The 22,180-nt window shown below is 42.4% G+C and overlaps 1 protein-coding gene across 2 annotated transcripts in view; it reads left to right on the top strand.

Annotated features, from left to right (window-relative positions):
* Positions 1-1,256: 1,256 nt before the first annotated feature.
* LOC126864403 (titin) overlaps positions 1,257-22,180 on the top strand; it is a 60,621-nt gene continuing 39,697 nt past the window's right edge. For both annotated transcript variants that reach the window (XM_050615709.1, XM_050615708.1), the window contains exon 1: positions 1,257-1,762. The gene's annotated coding sequence lies outside the window, so the exon portion shown is untranslated. The remainder of the gene's footprint in view (positions 1,763-22,180) is intronic.

Raw genomic sequence — 22,180 nt, 5'->3', positions numbered from 1 at the left:
TGTCATCTTCTGTATTTTTCTCAAACTTCTGAAATCTTTCGATAATACGAATGAGTGAGAAAAAGAAAATAATTCAAAGAACGCAGCAGAGTAAAATCTGCATGGTGAAGATAAACTCTTATCATATTCACTAAAACAATTCACTACGCGTATATCCTAAAACAAAATCACTTACGATATCTCCTCCTCCATCACACGTTACACTGTAGGAATGAATTTCTAAATTCAGCATATCATTTCATTACTCTTCTAGGAAAATACCCTTCCAAACATTCTCGCATTATTGTTATATCTACATGAATCTTCAAATAGTTACTTCAACTGCGTACCTGACGATTGCAGCCAACAGTTCGAGCATCGTTGGAAGGATAAAGAAAAGGGACAACTCCACCCAAAAAGTAGATGCGCTCTCAAAGACGTGCGAAGCGCGAATGCGCGACGGGAGGCGCGCACCGCGGCTCCTGCGCCTCTGCGCAGCGGCTTTCGCGCACCGCACTTGTACCGGCTCTACGTAGCTCTTCCTCGTCCTCTTCCTTGGCGGCGCGCCGCGACACCGACCCTCGAGGATTCGCGCGACCGAGTCCAGCTACAAGCTGCATCGCGTGCATCCAAATCCATACACCAAAACCACATTTCTCGATAAACTTTAAAATAAAACCGCATCCATAAGAACGCTACCCTCTTAGATGCAACGTTCCTCCCCATTTCGGGGAGATTTTAAAATGAGCGAAAGCAGAAGAAGAATAAAAAGAAATTCGAGTTCCTCGCACGTACGCGTGTTAAAGTCCTACGGATACGCTAACTCGGCGGTTGAATTACCGCGAAGGGAAATAGAAAGAGAAAGAGAATCGTAAGAGAGGGAGAGTTAGTCGCAGGGAGGCGAAAGAAGAAGACGAACGAGATGAGAGAAACGAAAGCAGAAATCCGGGGGGACAGAGAAAGAGGGAGAGAAACGTTTACAACGATGAGACGAAAGGGAGAGGGGAGGCAGAAAGAAGAGAAAGAGAGACTGAGAGACAGGATGGCGCGAGAGAAGAAGAGAGGATGCTCTGATGTAGCCGGCGGGCACACATCGGCTCCTCTCCCTCGCCAATCGGCGCGCGCGGCGTGGGGCGAGTTTGAGGTAGGGGGCCGCACGACGCACAGCGGTGGTGGCGGTGGCGTGCTGCGGCGGTGGCGGCGGCGGTGGCGGCGGCGCGGCTGCCAAGGTATTTAAGGTACCGTGAACCGGCGGCGCACGAGTAGTTCACTTCTGTTCGGTGCGGTGTCGCGGTGATTTTGAGGGGACAGAAGAGAAAGAAAGGGAGAAAGAAGAAACAGGGGACCAGGGAAAAACGGGAGAAAAGAACGGTGCTCGGGACTCGCACATCGCTCGATCTTCGAGGGTGCGAGAGACCAGCCAGAGAAATAAGAATTTCGGTGTGCAACTTGGATCCTTGTTAAGAAAAAAAAAAAAAAAAGAAAAGAAAACGATAGTTAACGATAGTTTGTCGATCGGTAGTTTTTAGATCGCGATCTGCCGAACCCGTGTTCACCACGGGACATCCCCGTCGAGAAACATTACGCTATCCTTTCGAAGAGTGAGACCGAAGGTTCATCGACTCTAATAACAGTTCCACGGGAAGATCTCGAAGCACGATTACAACCGCGACACGTAAAGAATTTTCGAATCGAATCGAAACCGGCCACGCGTCCATCCGGAAGAACACGTCGCCGGTCAGGATCGTCAGGGTCGTCTGCCGTTGACGACCGCCCTGGATAGGTAAGTCTTAAAAACAGTGTGGTTTATTCATTAGTGCGATGAAAAAGCCGGCGAAAAAGGGTGGAATATAATTCTGTGAGCTCGATACGTTCGGTAACGCGCGCGCTCACGGAACGGCCTCTCCTCGATCCTCGATGGTGATACCAAGTGATCAAGATCAGTGATTCTGTTGCACTGTGCTCTCTCTCGCGATCAAACGGACCATGCTTCTCGCTGTTCTCCTGTTCTCGTCTTCATCGCCGTCTTCGTCGTCGTTGTTCGACCGTGGATTTTATAAACTGTGACCAAAAAGTAATATGTGCCTCGACGCAGGAATACGTTGATCTCAAAGTGCTCTTTCAATGGAAGTATGTATTGCTATGTACAAGGGATAAGGGAGGTCTTCGAAGAATAAGGCTCTCGTTCGCTGTTGTCGAGCAATGATACGAACACGAACGTGCGAAGTGATCCGATTAACTTTCGAACGCGATCGCACGAGTCACGTTGAGTCATCGGAAAGAGATCGATAAATCCGCGTCGAGTGTAAAATCACCTTGTAACATCGTGGCCGGTCGAACTACACCTGTTATGTATCGGTTAAACTCGATAATTACGAATGAGTAGCAACGTAACAACGAAATACACCGGTCACGGTTAAACATTATCTTATGTCAAACGATCGCCTTCGTTCTTTAATAATAAAAAAAAAAGAGAGAGGGGAAAGGGAAAACGTATAAAAAGGGAAATTTCAACTGCGCTACGGGAAAACGGGTGACTAAAGGCATCTTTCCGGCGTGGGTGAGTCGTTCGCAACAAGTCACGCGAGGATGGACCGGTTCGTCTCCGGAACGGAGTCAAAGAGGCCCGGGCCTAAATAATTCAACGCAGCGGTATAATAGGTATGCGTGTCGACTTGCAGCCGTGAAGGCTAGTCTCTGTCGTGCACGAACACCTCGTACAATTAAGAAACCGTGTCTGAATACCGAGGCAAACACCGTCGATACGTGAATACCAAGAAGCAACACAGCGAATCTCGACAACCTGTAACATCCGTATAATCGCCATTGATTAACATTACGAAACCTCGAAATCGATCGAAAGAAAACGAATAACAAAACAAACAACGAAACAGGAAAGAAATAAAGATAGAAAGTTCTTTCCTGATTCTGCCAACTATTCGCGGAAAGTTTGCTTAGAACGAGGGATCTTCAGAATCTATATAGTCGAGAGATCTGATCGTTCCCTTCGCCTCTGAACAAAGGGGAGAATAGTCGAAACGGTATCGATTTTCCCGTGGCGGGTCCGCCGGTTACGGAATATAAAATAGGGTCCGCAAAGGTAGAACGCGCGTCAGCATAATGAGTTAGAAGGAATTCCAAGAATCGAAATAATGGATCGTTCCCGTGAGCGACACGCTGGCAGAGACGAAAAATGTAAACTAGGAGAATCTATAGAGGCGCACGGGCTCCTTTGTATCCCGTCGGCGTAAAACAGACCTCGGGTTTCCTTTCCTCGAGAGCGCGACACGGTGTAACGCGCGTGAATGAGCCTCAAATGCCTCCGTTAAATCAAATTCTCAATGTTATATGCAACGACGACGACGACGACGACGACAAAATGAAGACGAAAATTAGCATGATATTGTACCGTTGCGGAGAGCAAAGATTAAAGTCGAAGTCTCGCGTAAAGCTTTGATTTCAGTCTCGAAAATGTAAATGCGATGAATGGTTCGCGAATTGAACGAAAAATCGTTCTAGAAGAAACGATCTTGTTTCTTCATCGAGGATAAAGAGAATGAATTTGTCACGGTCGAAGTACGTCGGAGAAGTTACGATTGCATTATGATCCGTGATCATTACGTTCAGCGAGCGTGCGCGTAGTCGATCCGTGGCATCCATGAATCACCTTTGCCAGGAAACGCGGGCTTTTTAATCAACGATTTACTTTGCTCCTGCGTACTATATAATAACAACAACCAAATTAATTATGCGACCGTGTGTTATCCGTTAATTATCGCCGACCGTGGAAGCCATCTCGATGTTTCTACTTCACGCTGTGCTACGAGTCTTCGTGAACTCCTTCTTGGGAGAGTTCGATAACCGATAGTGCTTCGTGCGCTTAATGAACGATGGCTTATGATATTATTTTTCATGACTTTGAATTTTTTATTAAAAATTTCAAAATCTTGAATTTATAACTCTTAAGGATTTCAAGATTTTCAAATCTTACCTTTCAGTTTATGCATGATGATCTCTGTTAAGTCTAATGCAAATAAGTGATGCTAGCGTATGATTAGACAGCTTTATGTTTCTGATAATGCAATAGCGCATGATCGTGTTAGATATATTAGAAATATGTACAAAGCTACCGAATTGTACAGTATCACTAATATATTGTGTAGATTATATTTATAATGATGGTATCATATACTTAGGTGCACCCACTGAATTGCAGAGATTCATTGATACTAAATGAGACATGAATCCATGATTTTGCAATCCAAAAGCATTAACCGCATTATCAAATTTCTTACTTCTCGTATGCATGAATCTTTAGAAATTTGAACCAATTGAATTGCAAAATATCACCGATGCGAAATAGTAACAACGTCGCATCGCTAGTGTACTAAAATGTTACATGTTTCTGTGCATTGCTTCGTCAAAGGTATACACGCAAAAATATAATCACGAAACATCACCAACGCGAAATCGTAACATCTCCAACAATTGCTCGTTCGCACTGATTTCCAAATTAAACACTTGAAACATCAATTTCGATAACTTACAATATTTACGAATTTCATCTCCAAATTTCTCATTCCTATATAATTCCAATATCACATGCTCGCTAGGAATGTATATGGAAAAATATGATTATAAAACGCCACAATTGTAATTCTATATCGCATAAACGTTTCATCGTTCATCGTGCACCGAGGTCCTCTACCTCTTCGAGACTCGTAACGGTTTTAATCGATGAAGAGAAAAGAAAATATTGCTTCCAAGAAAAATGAAGAGTTAAACTACGTCAGACCTCGATTACATCGTACCATTTGCATGCGTATTTTCTTCGCGACGGAAGAAGGATCAGCGTATTCGTCGTACAATACGTTGATTACCCGGTTTCTTACTTACGGCTCGACCAGCTAATTGCTAATTACTAAACGCTAATTACCAAGACCATCTTCTGGTCGTGTATTGCACGAGAGGGCAGCCACGGTTCTGGCTACCTTGTTAGACACAGCGACGAAAATGAAATAGAGTAATGGAGTGTAAGTAAGGAGCTATCTCAGGCACGCGATCCGCGTGCAATAACCGTGGAGAATCGATCCTACAAGGGAGAGCTTAATTGCGATCGATCGCGGAAGAAGAAAAGGAGAAAGATCCTTTTTACGTAAGCCGTTTTCGTACTTAGGTATAACGTGTAATACAAAATCGAGTACTCGGGACATCTCCGTGAACATTAGAATTATTTCTGCAAAGTATCGTAAATAAATCATTTAAAATTACATCTAAATGACGGATACGATCTTAATAGTCTCGTGCAGTTTAGACTAAGTTAGTTTGATTATTAATAGATTTCTATAATGAAAAGTGTCGATAAAATGATCGATATACTATTGATAATTTTGCGCTATCTAATTTACTTCCATCGACTTTTTGACGTACGAAAATAATTGCTTCCATATTTATCGAATACGATATTCATATTAAAGCTTCCATATCATATTAAAAAACATTTTCTTCGAAATGTATGCTTCGTAATAAAGCAAACATTTTTTACGAAATTTGCATCGAAAAATTGACATAGAAACCATTAATCTTAGAACGAAACCTGTGAAAAATCAGCTGACGCAAATTTATGACAATGTCGGTCATGATTGAAGTGCTAAAGTGCTCAGTGAATAATCGAATCTATTAAAAGTCAGAATGTATAAGCTGAATTATTACTTCACGTGATTGCTTTCGTCGTCGTGAACGAATTGCAAGACGAATTAAACATAATTGCAAAGGAAGAATAAAAACTGAGAAAAAGGTAATAGGAAAATGGAATGGTTCTTGTTTTAGAGAGAAAAGCCAACCGTGGCAGGTTTTGAGTTAGGTGTGCCACGAATTAATTATGGACGGTAATAGCTGGCTGGACTATAGTTGGCTGTGAGTTTTTCTTTTCTTCTCGTCTGCTTCGTAGTTCCCCTTTCGCATAGGTAGCCGTTTTTGCTCGACCAGACGCACACAAGCTTTCTTTCGTTGTCGTTAGCGCCGTCTAGCTCTTCAAACAGTAGGCAACGCGATGAACCGATGTCGCACAACTTCTTGGTACGACACGATCACTTTTACACCCGCTTCGCCATTTCTTGCTGCTGCTGCTGTTGTTGTTCTTGTTGTCGCTGTTAAATAATTAACCGCTGATTCCCGAGCAAGCGGTGCGTGCATGAATCGCACCACTACCATTAAGAAGGGAGGCAATCTTCGCGCATTAAACGAGTCAAAACTACTCGATATTATCGCAGTGAAAGTAGCCAAAGTAAGACAGAGATCATTGAGCAAGAATTCGTGCTCTGTTGCTTGCGCCGTCATTGGGCCTCTTCTATTCGGCTCCTCGCTTGACCGACCGTTTGAATCACGTACCAGACCCACACGAAACGGTAAAAACTCAGAGATGCGGTTACTGCCGCGCCACGAATTTGGGTCGTGCGACCGACAGGCCGCCTTTGTCCAGAAAAAGGCGATCCTCTTCGATCGACCGCTTTTGTATAACATTAAAAGTCCTCGTTTTAATTGATCTTCATAAATATCCTCTAAATTTCAGGGTATCCTGAAATTTAATTATCGGATTTTTATCGAGGCTACTGGCTTCGTGATGCAGCTTCCAGATATTCAATTCTACACGACAGGAATTTTAAATACTTCGAATCTTTATTCAAGGATGTGCAATCGAAGGTTCGACGATTATAATAAAACTAAATATAAATCGAGGCTGTATTTATCTCCCGACTCGACGCTTCTAATTTTATCCATTATTCGATAAACGTATTATCCAATAGACTAAAATGTAGTTCGTTAAATTTAGATTCCATTTATAGAATCTCAGAGCGCGTTTGATCGATCATTTTCAGCAACTCGAAAGTGTCACTGAACGCTGTATACCTAGGTGGTATAACCGACAGCCAGGTTATATACCGTTTGACGAACGTAGTCGGGCTACATATTTTGAACGTCAAACTATTTAGAAGCGATCGAGCATTAAAAGAGGCAGCGCTTCCTATCGACCAGGCTACAACGCTATATAGCAGTTCAAAAAAAAAAAAAAAAAAAAGAAGACGAACACCCCGCGAACGGCCGGCTCGTCGGCCACTGGCCTCCGGTCGCTATCCAAAAAGGGCTATTAAAAATATCGAGCACGAAGACTCGACCTATCGGCCCGTGAAATCCTGTATTCAACGTGTGCTAAGGCTGCTCAAAAGACACGACCAATTATTCATTCTCCCTAAACGTCCAGCAAACTTCGAAAATTCAACCGATCCGCCGGGAATTCCCCCAAATTACCGCAAGTTCTTTGAATTTTTCACATTCCATCGTGAATATCCTTTCTGTCGGCTAAAACGTTTACATTAAAACTCACCTAACCCTCGTAAATATTTTTACCGATCACAGGAACAGGAAGATCCGAAGTTTCCAATATTGGCAGATTTACCAATTCTATCGTTAACAGTTCCTTTACAAACATTTTTGCAATTCCTAAAAAATCACTATATGCATACAAAAAAAAAAATGAAATAAATTTACAACGAAGTGATGTTAGTCTACAGTTACCGATGATTCGAGACTCAAAGTTGGAAACACTACAAGTCAACGACTTGCAATCGTAAAACAGAGCGACAATAGAGTTCAGAAAGTTCTTTCAAACGAGGAATCGACACCGATCACGTTCGAATTCTATTCGCACGGAGCTTGCGGTACCGACAATGCGACCACCTCGTATTCCAGGCACGCGTGCCTCGTACACGAAGTGCTAATTCAACGTCACGCCTTGTTCCCCGTAGCCGAATCTTTCAAAGAGAGACCAACCACGATACGCTCCTTCGTCAACATACGGCTTCCTCCTACGATTATCGCGGAATTTGGATACGCTCGGGTTCGCATACGTGAATGCGAATGAACCAGCCCGTCGAAAAATCCGCCGGACAGGCCAATGACTCGTACAAGGGAATAGGAAGTTCAACGATTTTCATTTTGACGGCCCTGGTTCTTTTCGTGGATGGAATCGGTTCCGACGCTCTGCCGAGCCGTCACATACGAAAGAACGAGAAATAAAAATAAAACGAAAGACTGGATATATCGACTTTCTGTCGGAATCGTGGATTGCTCGCATCGTGTTCCATTCCCGAAGAAGAATTTCTAGTATCGCGGAAATGAACGTTCTATCAAGGGGAGGACAAAGAAATTCAATTACAGAATTGTCTGTTTTGCGAACGTTCCTGTCAAAGAGTTTTCATTTTGATGTTATCGTTCTGGGGTTACACGAGATGATACGATCTATCGATTGCTGTACCTAAATTGTGCTGTGTATGCAGCGATAGTCTACAATTGACACTTTTTCCTATGTATTTAAGTACTATGCAGCATTTATAGTTTTTTACATTATGATATAAATACGAATTCTTTTTTAGTCCTTGATATACAGAATGTTAGAAAAAGAAGAAGAATAATACTTACTGTAAGGACCTATAGTGTGCACTGAGGGTAACAGAAAATGTTTAATCTAACGTAGATCCCTTTCAGTGTAGAATATAATTCTTAATTTTCTCGAAGAGATACTTTATCAACATAATTTTTAAACCATAAAGAATAATCGTGATAGAATATTTCTGTTAGACTTTTTTAGTGTCTTTATTTTTAGATATGTTTCTTCACTTCGGAGATTTATTTGTGTACTTAAGTTATTGGACGTTTCCTAAAACAGAATTACAGAATTACATTTTTTTCTGAAAAAAAAACAGATCCTGAATGAACTAATTCTTACATCTTCTACTATACCGCCTTACAGTCTTACGCTCTTATTTCTCAACACCCAGTATACAATTCTTTCGTGAAGAATGTAAAAAGAACACAACGAAACTTGCTTCGAGATTACGTTACTCCAAACGTTACACGACTTTTCGCAACCCTCAACAAACGATCGTCAACCCGAGCGTATTAATAGCCCAGACCACCTATCGATAATGCTCGTGATCAAAATCCGATACAACCATGATATTCACGATTAATAGCATGATTATCGTGGGGTTGTCGGTGACACGCTACTATCGTGCTGGAATTCACGCGGCACGGTTTCACGGTCGGCGTGTCGGCGCGTTCGTGGATTCGCGGTCTGAACGGGTTTCGAACGGTTTCTGTCTGGCCGATTGAAATACCACGAATGAATTTACCTTGTGATACTTCGTATTCCTTACGTGGTTACTCGTGCCTCGATGTCGAATGCGGTTTATGAGGTCTGCCCGGTAACCGGTCGTGTACTCGATAAAAATCGGCTACTCTGTCCGACGAGATCCAAGAGAATTTCAATGCGCGCACGAATCGACTCCGAGCTTTGGACTCGTCGCACGTATTGCACGAGCGCACGAACGGTTTTTAGAACGTTAATCGACGAGAGCCGACTCGATTTCGTTCGCTCCGAATTCTCCCATGGTGGCTGTCAATATTTTCGATAGCTGAGAAATCTTTTATGAAGCCGCGCAATCAAGTACGTTTGAAATATCATCGAAATAATTGAAATCTCTTTTAAATAATTAAATTGGTTAATAAATTCTTGCGTTCCAAAATACATGAATAATAATGCTGGTAATCAATCGGATATTGGTTTTGTAACTTTTGTATGAGTTATATATAGAATTGTTTGAAGCTGAAGCATAATCGAGGGTTGGTTAAAGTTTGAAGTGATTGTAATGAGAGGTTATATTAAAATTAGTGTAGTATAAAGTAGTTTGATTTTTCAGGCAACATAAATGTTCAATTCGTTAGATGCGTTTCAATGTGATGCAGAGGCAAACTCTTTTACATAGAAATAAAGCAAGTGCGTAATTAAATCGAATAAAATTGAAAATCAGAGAATAATTGTATAAAATTCTATGAGTTATTAAAACTGTTCCTTTAGCTGATTTTGAAATTAAATATGCATGTATTTTCCTCACACTTCTTGAGCATTTAGAAAATACTAATTAATTATGTTACATGAAACGTGCTGGGCTTATTCTTTTGACGCAATAAATTTATTCCTCTTATCAGCAGTGTTATGTTAAATTAGTCAAATGACATAAAATTTAGAAAATGAACAAGAATGGATATTTTTTATCCATGTGTGGTCTACATATATTACTTAGATAGTTCTTCAAAATTCTGTAGGATCTGCTTTCGTATGTTGATGCCATGCTTTTTTTATGCAGAGTTCAATGAACATCGAGAAGCCAATGAACCTGACTTTATATAATTACGAAAACATAAATCTCTTCCTTTAAGAATACATTAGTCGTTTTTAGAAGTTTATGCAAAATTCGCATTTCAGAATAATTCACGAAATACTGGATTCTCTGGAAACTCTTATAACACAGTTTACGTCACCCTCAATACGTAACACGACTCCGAAACCGATTACCATTCGATCGTCGTGTTGGTTCCTCATTAAATAAAAGTCACAATCGAACGTTCTTTCCGAATTGTCCTTCGCTGAATCATTCAACTGATTCACTCGCCTCGAAAAACCTCTGCCAAGAAAAACAAGAAAGAGAAAAACATCGAAATTCGTGAATCGTGATTCGTGCACAAAACGTGTCCTCTTGGATGACTAACACGATGCAAATCAGCTGTCGTCGGGTTTTACGAAATTCGGTTGACAGCTGACCTAAAACACTACAGATCCTTTGTTGTTCCAGAGCAAACGAAAATAAAGGTGTATAATCCAGTTCGCGGTGGTTTAGTGAACCTGCACTATTGGCCTAGTTCCTCCAACAATGTAGATATACCTGGACAGCGGTTGTGTATCGCGCGTTGGAATTGTCACTGACAACCGGTCGGTGACCTATCCGTCTTTGTTTCACCTCTTGTTCCCTTCTCTTTCAGCTTGTTTCCTCTTCGACGTATTCTTTCCGTCTCCAGTGTGGTATAAACGCGAGGCACGAACATGCACGCGACACACGTCATTTTATTCACGAAATAATCCGGTAACCGGTAACAGGTTACCAGGGGCCGTTTTATTGAGCTGTGTAATGGCCTTTATAGATCGTTCCATTTTATAACACCGTCGACCGTCACTCTTCGTGAATCGTTAACAGGTGGTTCGATCGTAGATAAGACGCAATGCCTTTCACGCTTCTATATGGAATTTTCCGCGTCTTTTACTTATCCTATCGGTGTCATTAGTTCCGACAGGTCTTATCAAACCGTTCTCGATTTGTCACATATAACCGGTGTTAACTTTCGCGCATAAAACGATGGCACTCGTTGGCTAACCTGTAACACGGGCTGTAACATGTTACTGTTTAATGCTGTTCTAGATTATATCGGATTAACTTGATACAAGTGATAAAGTAGAATGTTGGATTATCTTTTTAAGTGCTGTGTAGAATAAACGAATGTAAACGAGAAAATATCCACCTTCTTGGGTCTTCAACTGCTCGTAATATGGAACTCGACCTGTTATTTACTTATACCTATATTTTAATATCGTGCATGTACATTGTACATAGCTTGGTTCTTTAATATTGTACTTATTCTAAGCACTCAAAGGATTAAAATTCAATAAATTAATCTACTTCATTGCTTTCACACATTTTCTCGACTCTCTTGCATAAAGCTACTCTTTTCTGCACATTATCAGAAATTTTATAGCAAATTACCATTCTCTGAAATGTATGAAATTTAAGAAAGTCGTTTTGCAAAACGAACCATGACCAAAGCAGCTCGAAATAGTCCTGTTATTTTCCAAGCAGAAAACTGACGCGCGACAAACCGCTCGAAAGCACAGGCAGGGCCGAAAGGGAAGAATCGACTCGCTTCGCTATCAGCGAGAGAGTGCGATTCAATTCCAGCGAATCTTCCATATCCGGAGCATCCTCGAAGGCTGCTAGGCTTATTTATTAGAGTTGGCAATGAAAGAGCGACGTTCGCGAAGGGACGATGCCGGTGCACGCGGTTCTGGCAAACAGGGTACCGTAAGAGCGCTGGAATTAAGTACAATAGCACGTAACATTATACAACGAATCAAAGGAGCACGCGTACGCAATCAGATCGACCAGGCTCCGTTTATATACAGGGTGTTTCGTCTAACTGTATCATTTAAAATATCCCTTGTATGAAAATAAAAATTTCAAAACAATTTTTCGCACACAAGTTGCAGAATTTTTCGTACACAGTTGTTTTATAGAAGCTAATATATGAGAAAAAATAATTATATTCTATAATAAAAATTTTTAATGAGATGGAAAGGCCAAGTATATTTTATTTGTCTCTATAATTTTGCCGATGATTACATAATTCCATTTTTCGACTTAATAATTTGACTTTATAGAATATTATACAAGATTCTCAGAAAGATAGCGTTCCATAGAATATTAATTGATAAGTTTGCTTTCCGGGTGGCAATCCCAAACTCTTTTCAGTAAAATAAAAATATCGTTCCAACATACTGGTCTCCACAAGATTATACAAGTTCAAGTTAGGTGAAACACCCTGTATATCATTCGTTCTTCGCCTCATCGATTCATCGTGGGCTTGCTTCGAGGTCGAACGGTGTTCAGTTAATGAGAAACGAAATCGTGATTTCGTCCTCTTGGCTTTTTCTCGCCACACAACATGCGCAGCTTGACGCAAGTCATCGCGATCCTGGGAATTTTTTATGACGTCATCCTTTATCGAATGTAGGTATGCCACGAAACCGGTTTAACCGAGTGATATAAATTAAAAAAAGAAAAGCAGAAGAGGAAGTGGAAATAAACCGAAGAGAAAAAGGGGAAAGAGGAAGAGAAATAAGTGTAATGTAACTTTGTAGTAGCTTGTTCTTCCTGTAACCGACGTCGAAGAATCATCCGGCGGAAAGAAAAAGAAGAGGAAAAATAAAATGCCCGGCGTGCAACTCGAACTCTGACTCGATTACAGAATTTATGGTTAATTCGAGGCTCGAGAAAGATCGATGAGAACGTGGAGCAACGATTTATAAACTGGTCGGGGCTTTCGTGATACGATATCGTGGCATGCAGCAGATACAAATTCCCCGTGAATCGATGGAACTTTACCGTTGATGAAACGCACGCGAGGAGAAAGAGCGTCGGCCGATTTAATCGAGTTTAGAATGAAAAGAAAAAAGGAAAGGAGGAATGGAAAAAAATGGCAAGGCAGCCCCTAACATCTCGAAGCTGAAGCAGATATAAACGCGATCTCGGGCGAGAACTAATCTCCAATGGTAATCGGCCAGTGCTAACGGTAAATTTTCTAACCGGTGCTTAGTTTCTGCTTTAACGCTATTAGCTGATCTCGTAGAGCGATCCAAGAGACTGATTTCGAAGTATGGAGGCCTTAAGAGACTTTTCTGAACACGCTCGACCGTATTTCGCCGACATTATGTACTTCCTTCTTCGAATTGCTAACTGACATTTTTATCATCTCGTACGAACGAGTGAGATTGAGACAATCGATAGATATCGAAATATTTTAGATTAACGTGTCTATCGCTGAACAGAATCGATCCAAGTTTCATTTTTACTGGAAAAAATAATTACGGTATTGTTCACTGTCTTTTTATTTTAATTTAAAATCTAATTATTTTGAAGCCTGGAAGTCAAACGAATGGCAATTAAGTAGACGAAATAAGGCTTAAAATTTACTCAATATTTGCTTTCCATTTTCATCGTTCTTTACTTTAGCCTCTTGTTGTTTCATCTTTTTGTCGTTTATAATTTCTTCGCTGATTTCTTATTATCCATATTTAATGAATCATTTTAAAATCCAAGTACCTTTGGAGTAAGTTTGGTTTCTATCATCATCCTTCTTTAATCTTGTCTTTTGTCCTTTACATTTTTCATGGTCAATGTGATTTCTTCGCGAATATTTTTATTGCTTATCTTTAACCACTTATTTATTCTGCGGTTGTATCCCGTATTCATCCTATTTCGTCACGAGAAGAGGAGAAAATGGAGCGGAACCGTGACACATAGGAAATCCCCGTGATCAGTACACGTAGGTGATTGGTACATGTTGGCCGATCTTCGTATGCTCGTCTATACCCTACCCATTACTTCCTACGATTGTTGTCAGAATTTTCGCACGATTATTTGCGCGGGAGAAACGAGAAAAACTCGCTGGCAATGGGCTAATTGGAAATTATGTAACTGTCGGTACACGCTTGCCCGACCATGTTCTATTTTCTATAAATCCAATGAAACCGTTATCCGATGGGACGATATTCCTTTTATGCTGCAAAAAGAGGCAACTCTCAATGCAAACTATATAAACTAATCGGTATGACATTTTTCTCATAAGAGTGAAATTTCGCTCCTTTATAGAATGTTAAAATTCCAATTGCTAATTTCATGCGCAGGTAAAAGATAGATGGAATTGCTACAACAAGTTTCGTAAACGAATAACGATCTGCAGTTATAAATGGTTAATATGAAGCAACGTTGATCTCGCGTCACCACTTTCACCAGTTGTCACTCTGAAATATAGATCAACTTGAGTAACCATATATATCGTTCGACGAATCCACGAAATATCGATGTGTAAGTAATAAAGGGAGAGAGAGAGAAACTGTCGCGTAGGACTCGTATCGTGGCGGACAATCAACCCACATCTTCGTCCCGGTTCGAAGGCAACCGGTCGTGATCCATGGGGAAATCGATTCCTACCTACCGACTTATTATTAGTCGTACGACCTTGGCTCTCGAGGACCTCTTTCAGATCGCCATCGTCGTCACGTACTCGATCCACGATTCTACGAAAGTGTCGCCCGATGCTCGTGCAGCTCCTTTGCCTCGTACACATGGCGATAATGTATCCAGCCCAGAGTCCGGATCATTCGTCTTCGACCGAAGGGATGATCTCGGTGTACCAGTTTCATCTTCTTCTCCTTCTTCTCATTCTTCTTCTTCTTCTTCTCTCTTCATTGGAATGGTTGCCTGGCCGCTATGCTGGTTCATCTCGAAGGAAGAAGAAACTGTCGCTTAACGAGCGCAACGCGAGGTACGATCGTTAATCGTCCGGCATTCGCATATACGCAAAAGTCACCCATGAAGAATGAACTGTGGAACCCGTAGGCCACTTCGGTATCTACACATCTTGATGACCGAACTATCACGGTCATGGCCGCGTCTGACCGCCATTCTGAGATTAATAACGTCGAATCGACTCCCTTTCGTTCGCGTCTTCGATAACTCTTCTTCTCGATGCTGTTCTCCGTGGGCCACTAGGAGCCGAAGTCCATCCACCTTCGTCCTCCTCTCACCAAGAAAACACGCGCTGAGTATAGTATAGAAACGATGGATGGAAAAAAGTCGAAGGGAATGAGCGAAAGAAGGCGGAGGGAGCATTAAGCTGGTAGAACACGGCCTTACCCTGATGAAGATCATTTGTAGAGATTCGTAATAAGATAGTAGCAGAATATGCTTCGTCTTGGTCGTTTTATTCGAACCAGCTAGTGCCACATTTCCTTTCCTCCCTTCGAATCTATTATACAGTGGTTCTTTCTTTTCCCTGGCTTTTCTTCGTAAGCTTTCCTTTCGATTCACTGCACACCTTTGCTTTTCTCGTCTTATCTGGCTTTCTTACGCTCTCGTCGTAAATCAACCATGGACGACGAGGGAGGAATCGATATTAAAGCGTAAATTCATATGGTTTCGATGAAATATCGAGATGAAACTTCTCGCCGGCCTCGTAAAGCCCCGATTGAGTAGAATCGATAAGGATTCGAGAGCAAAGAATCGAATAGGAAACTATAGGATTTGGTAGGCGCTTCTTAGAAATAATTTTCTCATTCATACAATACCACGATATCCGGCTGGTAGAAATTTCGAAGGAAGAAATCACGCGGCGAGGAAGATATTATTACAGCCCGGCGTCGCTTAAAGCATTACCTCTACCGGTATCTTAAATCGGGTCGAAGGTTCGCCGTAAAACTTAATTACTATCGCCCCGGAACAGGCGTACCCTCTCTCTAGGGTCAAGCAATAAAGGAGTGGAAGAGAAAATACAGAGTATCGTACCACGATACCATTTATAAACGTATCGATTACCAGGCTCGATTGTCTAACGACCGCGACCCGTTTCGTGGGTGTCCTCGTGAAGCGACGATTATCATTCTTTCAAGGCTGACGCGTCGACAGTCGACAGGTTTTGTCTTCGCGTTGAACCTGTCCCCGAAGGTGGGCTCCGATCAAGGGGGACACGAATCGACGACGAAGATCGTATCTGGTTCTCTTACACGGGGTAAGACAACCACGCTACGGACCTATAACGTTGGGTGGCTGTTCGTGGTTCGCGCGATTCGTATCCGGTTCACCGTCTCCAACATTATTTCCCGTGAGTCTTGTCCCCAGGCCCTGCAGAGAAGTCGATCTTCACCGGTCCGGTACACGGTGTTGCCTGCGCTCTTCACGACGAGCGAGTAACCTTTCATTCCGTGGTGTTGGTTGCTTGGTAAACGGAGAGGAGGGGACGCGAGGGTGGCCCTGCACCTGGGCCACGGGGACACAACAGTGTCCCGCTGTGTGGCTCGTGCACGAGCCGACCGTTCTGTGCTTCTCTCTTTATAGTCCACTAACACCTCCGGTTGCCTCGTTCAAGTACACCGACAGGCATTATTCTGATCGTGCGCGGCCTATCTTCTCTCTGACGGTATATATATGCCGTTCCCTAGTCAGCCTTCTTCTCGCCGTAACAATGAGGCGTCTGGCGCGTTTACATACTCCTCACGGCAGGAATTCCTTGCTACGACTCCTGGAAATCACAGAGACACTGTTATACGTCAGCTGATGATTCTGCTACCGTTTTCGAATTCGATCGTTGTATCGTGTGCATTATCATTGATTCTTCCGTTTTAAGATTTGACGAAGTGTTAAGAGATAGTAAGATTTATGTAGGGTTTGATAGATGATTTTGTAGAATTGAATATAGAATTTGAATATAAAAATCGCCGGGAAAGAGCGCGATAGATTATATTTCTTATCTTCTATAGCTTAGCGATGTTGAAGAACCAAGTTCACATTATGAAAAGTATATTTCTATACTCGATATTCACGTTACAGATGAACTTTTGTCGCTCTTTTGGATAATTTCAAAATATTAATTGTCGTAACAATATCTTGTCCAAGATTCGTTTACCTTTGTGTTTATCGCTAATTTTGAAAATTCTAACGAAAGTCTAAAAATCCCTGAAACAACTTTCTTAGTTCGTGATACGCAGAGTATATTCACCGCAGACTCTTTTATTCCATGCGGCCATAAAAAATATTTACTTCTTATGAAATACAAGTAGGAATATCCGTCGGATCGTTCCAGCCAACCGGATGTACGAATATTGATCATCAAGCACTCCGCCATTCTATTTATAGAGGGCCACCGGAACAACGTTCCCGTTGGCCAGTTCGTACACGAGAGCTCGTCGATCTTCTCGTTTTCTTTGCGTGTCACTGACAACGCATCGCGCCGGCATAAGCTTCGTTACAGAACGCGCGCCGGTGAAAATTATTCCAGCCAGCCGGATGCGCGTATATTAATCACAACGCTGAGCCCGTCGTGCCTTTCAACAAGGGGGAGAAAGCTCACACCTGGACCACGAGGACAATGGCGAGCAAACGCGGTTGTGGCTCGTGCTCCAATCCCATACACATGTACCTTTTCCGCGTCTTTCTCCTTTGTACATCGCCGACTGGTCCCACATAGATCAGAAAATCGTTTATCGAGTTAGTTAAACCCTATTTTCCATTCCCTGCCAATCACCCGGGGATAAGTGAATCATTTCCCTTGGCACATGCCTCGTTACATCTGATTTACATACTCCCCTAGTTTACATGTTTTACATACGCGGAATCTATTTACGGCTACTTGTAACAATATTCGAAAATTTTTAATGAAGTTCGTTCGGAGCAAAACCTTGTTAGAATTTCGAAACGAAGGTGAAATGATTCTATTTGAAATATGGAACTTTTCGCGTACAGGCTACCATATTTGGAATGTATAGAATAGAAATTGATTTAGCTTCGAGAATTCTTATCACCTTCGACTTTCTGATGCATTTATCATATATATTACGGAAAGAAAAGAAAGAAAAATAGTAGTTGGCGTTCTAGATGACGGCAAAACTCGGCTAGTCACGTTCGATTCCGCGAAATCTCATGTACATTCGACGTAGCCACTTCCTAGGAGTGCAAGCTCTTCCAACGATCGTTCTATACTTCCTTGTACTGGTTTCCTAGTCGGGATGTCGCGTCGATCTGAAAACCTTGTACAAGAAGGTCCGGCGATCGTGACTCGCTAAGGGATCGGGCACGTTACATCGGTAAAGCTCGACACAGGTGCGCATGCCTGTTCCAGGGAGGACAGGATCACCGTTTCTTTCACTCTTATCCCGTCCCCTTTCTATCCAGTCATTAAGGTTCCTTCACCCCGACCTTACGAGGAATCACTAGACGAATGTGATGGTCTGTCTGTCCGAACGCGTGGCTGGATCAGACATCCTGTCATTTCCACGTTCGTTTCCTACGTCGATGATCATATCAAGTGTGATATTACCTTGGGACACGGTAACTTTAGCAACGAAATTGAAATACATTGTCCTGAAGACCGAGTAGATTTCGTTTAGAAGGTAACCCCGGAAAGAAGGAATAAAAGACTAACAGACCTACCTAACGACCAAGACGTATTGATTAATCAACTTTATAGTCTCTCGCAAGATTCCATGACTACAGCACGTAGGTATGGCAAAACAATTGTACAATTTATAGATAAAATTTTATACCTGCCAGAATCTCCGACTCTTTGTCCATATTTCGTTTTCGTTTCAACAAACAAAAGTTTCAATGTTTTAAGAAGAACTATACTATAAAATTGGGAAAAGGAATCAGCAATGCTCCTCAAATCCTTCATATGTTTCTCAAATTCAAGAAATAGTTCAACGATCATAGAACACGAAAGGGTTGGAAATATCTCATAGGAAGTTAACAATCTGTTGAATTGTATAACGAATCTCCAAAATCGAAGGAAACATACATAAAAGCCCTTTGCGATATGCAAAATTCCACAAGCTCGATGTTCGCGCGTTCGCCATCAAAATACCAGAGCATCAGGTGTCGCGGCTATTGATTCCCGTTGTTTGCAGAGTTGGATAATTGAAACACGGGGATTAATTGTGCCGGCCGAGCGAGACAATCCCAATATTAGCTTCCGCATCCACGCTAATCCAGATTAAGCAAATCCTATATGCAAAGGGGTATCTCTACACAATACATGCGTGCATACCTTGGCAACTTCGTCATAGCAATCTGCATACAACAACCTCTAAAGTGAAGTTTCGTGGCCGTTGTGTCCCGTGCATTCCCACGGCGAAGACAAACGCAGTGTCGAAAGCATCGGGCAAAAGATGCGTAAAGCCTTGTTTACTCTCAACATTGTCTCGCTAAGTGGCACGGTGTCTTGAACTTGGATATGTTCGTCTCGAAGGCAGTCACGTCGGCGACGAAACGCATGGAACGCCGCGCCCAAAGCAAACTCGGTATTTCAGGCTTTCCACGTAAACGCAGGGCAAACAGTGCGGCGATGCAGCAAGTTCGAGGGTTTCCCGATGTGCAAACACGGGTTGAAGAACGAAGTTAAAGTCACGTTCGATCCTTTCTTCGTTCATCGGAGGAACCCGTGGGGGCACGCCTCCATTATTATTCTAATTATTCCCTGTTTGGATACGCGATGCCTACGCCCGCTGTTATTTGCATCGAATCCCGTCTCGCCCCTGGACATACGTTCGCGTATCGAGTACGCCTCTAATTAGAGAGTAGCTCGACACACAACCGCCGCGTCCGAGACCGAGGCATCGGTACTTTGGGGGGAACGGTACTTTGAAACAGTATCGAGGTCCTCGTAATGTCAGCCCTGCACTCTGTAATCTCTCGAAAAACGCGAGGACGGTCCTTCCAAGTCGGTTGCCGACCATTCTCCGAGCTTTGCCATCGATATCTCTATCCGAGCAGCCTGCATGGTGAACGTGGTATTACGGATGAGAATATTACAATGTTCTTCCAAGCTCGATGAACATTGCAGGGTTTATCTGGCGGAGAGATTGGAAAGAATTGTGGCTGTAGAAAGTCAGCTTCGTTTTCCAGCAATTTGCGCTTACAGTACTCGTCGACGGGGGTAGAAAATATCTAGTGAACATAGTGTAAAATCAATCCTTGTGATAAAAATCATAAAAATTTCTACAACAACCTGTGTACGACTAAATGCTTATACGAAGCAGAATTGTCTTCTTATTGCTACAATTCCTTTATTTCATCACAATACACTCGATATCCTTCAATCTCTTTATCGTAAAGCTCGCGTTACTCAAACTCATTTTATAAGGAAACCTAGCAAACTTTCATTTGCGTATTTTTGTTCTAGAAGAAGATCAAAGTCATTTTAGTAGCTGTCCTCTAATTATTTCGAGCGTTATGTTTCACGTTATCCAAAAGAATCCAAATCAAACAGTCCACGAGTTGTTCGCCAGTTTCCGTGTTGCGTCAGCAGATATTTGCAATTATCCGTTTATTTCGCTTCGCGCACCCTCTTTCGTATCTCCCTGACTCGGAGGTGAAGCCAAAGGCGTCAAGAGACTCTCGACGCCCTGCTGTTGTACTTACTACCTAGCGCAAGCAACGACCAATCGACATTCCAGAATAGAAGGATGGTATGCTTTTCTCGACGGATAAGTCCCGAGAACTCGGATTTGTCATCCTCTTCGAGGCTGTGCCAACGTAGTCAGCCATCCTAACGTAAATCTTGCGTCGGCCCTCTGAGACGCATCGATTTAACAGCGAGAGAGCAATCGAGGATGTTACGCAACGAATCAACGTCGACGCGAATCCAATCGAGCCAGAGAAGATACAGAAACGATCCTCGGAATACAACCATTGCAGTTGTCGAGTTTGTTTTGGAACGAAGTAGCATGTCATGGAGAAAGATTGCTTCTGATCGTTATATCGCTACGTTCTCGTCGGTCGTCGCATTAAGCAACTTTTTATCGCGCGGAACGGGATAAAGAAATATTGTGTTACGCTTTGGTAGTTACACCGTGCATAGCAGTTAGAAAAAAAATTAATCAGAGTCGAGGCTGAACGATGCAAGGTGTCAAACTATTAGCTTTTTTGTCACGGTCGAGTAAAAAGTTTGCTTAATATACCTGTCGATCGTATAATCTCTTCCGTATATTAAATCATCACTCGCCAATATCACAGACCACTATCCGCTATATTTAGTCGTTAGAAATCTTTTTCTGTTGCCACGAACATAGAACACGGATATTAACGTTCGCCTGAAACATGAGTTACCTATGAGGATAATAGTCGCAACAAACTGTAATCGCGAGCATAACACCGGCAGGATTAATTGACAAGACATCTCCTTCGCGATACCATTTGCCTCTGAATAACCGTAACATATTGCCCATCAAGTAACGTTCTACAGTCTTCAAGGATCAGAGACGACAGGCTGCAATTGAACGACGTAGAAAAGCCCGTCAGAATGGCATTCCACATTCTTCTCGCCGTGAACATCGGCTATATGCTATTTCTGTCAAACGTTGCGGCCCAGCCGTGCAAGTCTAAAGACACGCCATTACACGCGCTGCCGCAAGAGGATCAGCGGCATCTTAGAGACGCTTAAAGGATGAGAAACACGGATACCGCTAGTTTGCATAATAATTAATCACCGGAGCTCCTCATAACGGACAATTTCCGGCGCTCCCTGGATCGTAACTGGCCGCATCTGCCAATAATAGCAAAGGAAGAGAGGGAATACTTGATAACGGAAGAACGCGGTTCAAGTTGTCGAAGAGCGAGGAAAGAGCCTAGATAACTCACGAGGATTTTTCAACGAACGATCCAACTCTTAGTCCCATTACTTTACCGCATCGATTATTCAGACGAGGATCAGATCCCATTTGCATGGACGACGTTACCCTGTCGTTCGATTAGGGCTTTAGGTTGGAGCATTATCCCCAAAGAAAGTTAAGATAGCGGAGAAAGGACGTGAAACATTACGTAACGCGGAACGAGATTAGCCTGGTGATGGCATTGCGTTCGTATTACACTCGCCGAACGTAAGGAATGGCTTAAATGGCGTTATATCTAAATCCATACGACAATACTCAGGGGAGATATAATGACATTGAGAACCAGGAGAGACGAGAGTCGATCCCCTGCATATT

This window comes from Bombus huntii, chromosome 4 (assembly GCF_024542735.1).
Source record: "Bombus huntii isolate Logan2020A chromosome 4, iyBomHunt1.1, whole genome shotgun sequence".
Lineage (NCBI taxonomy): Eukaryota > Metazoa > Arthropoda > Insecta > Hymenoptera > Apidae > Bombus > Bombus huntii.
Note: the sequence above shows the minus strand (reverse complement) of the source record. Positions and strands in the feature narration are given on the sequence as shown.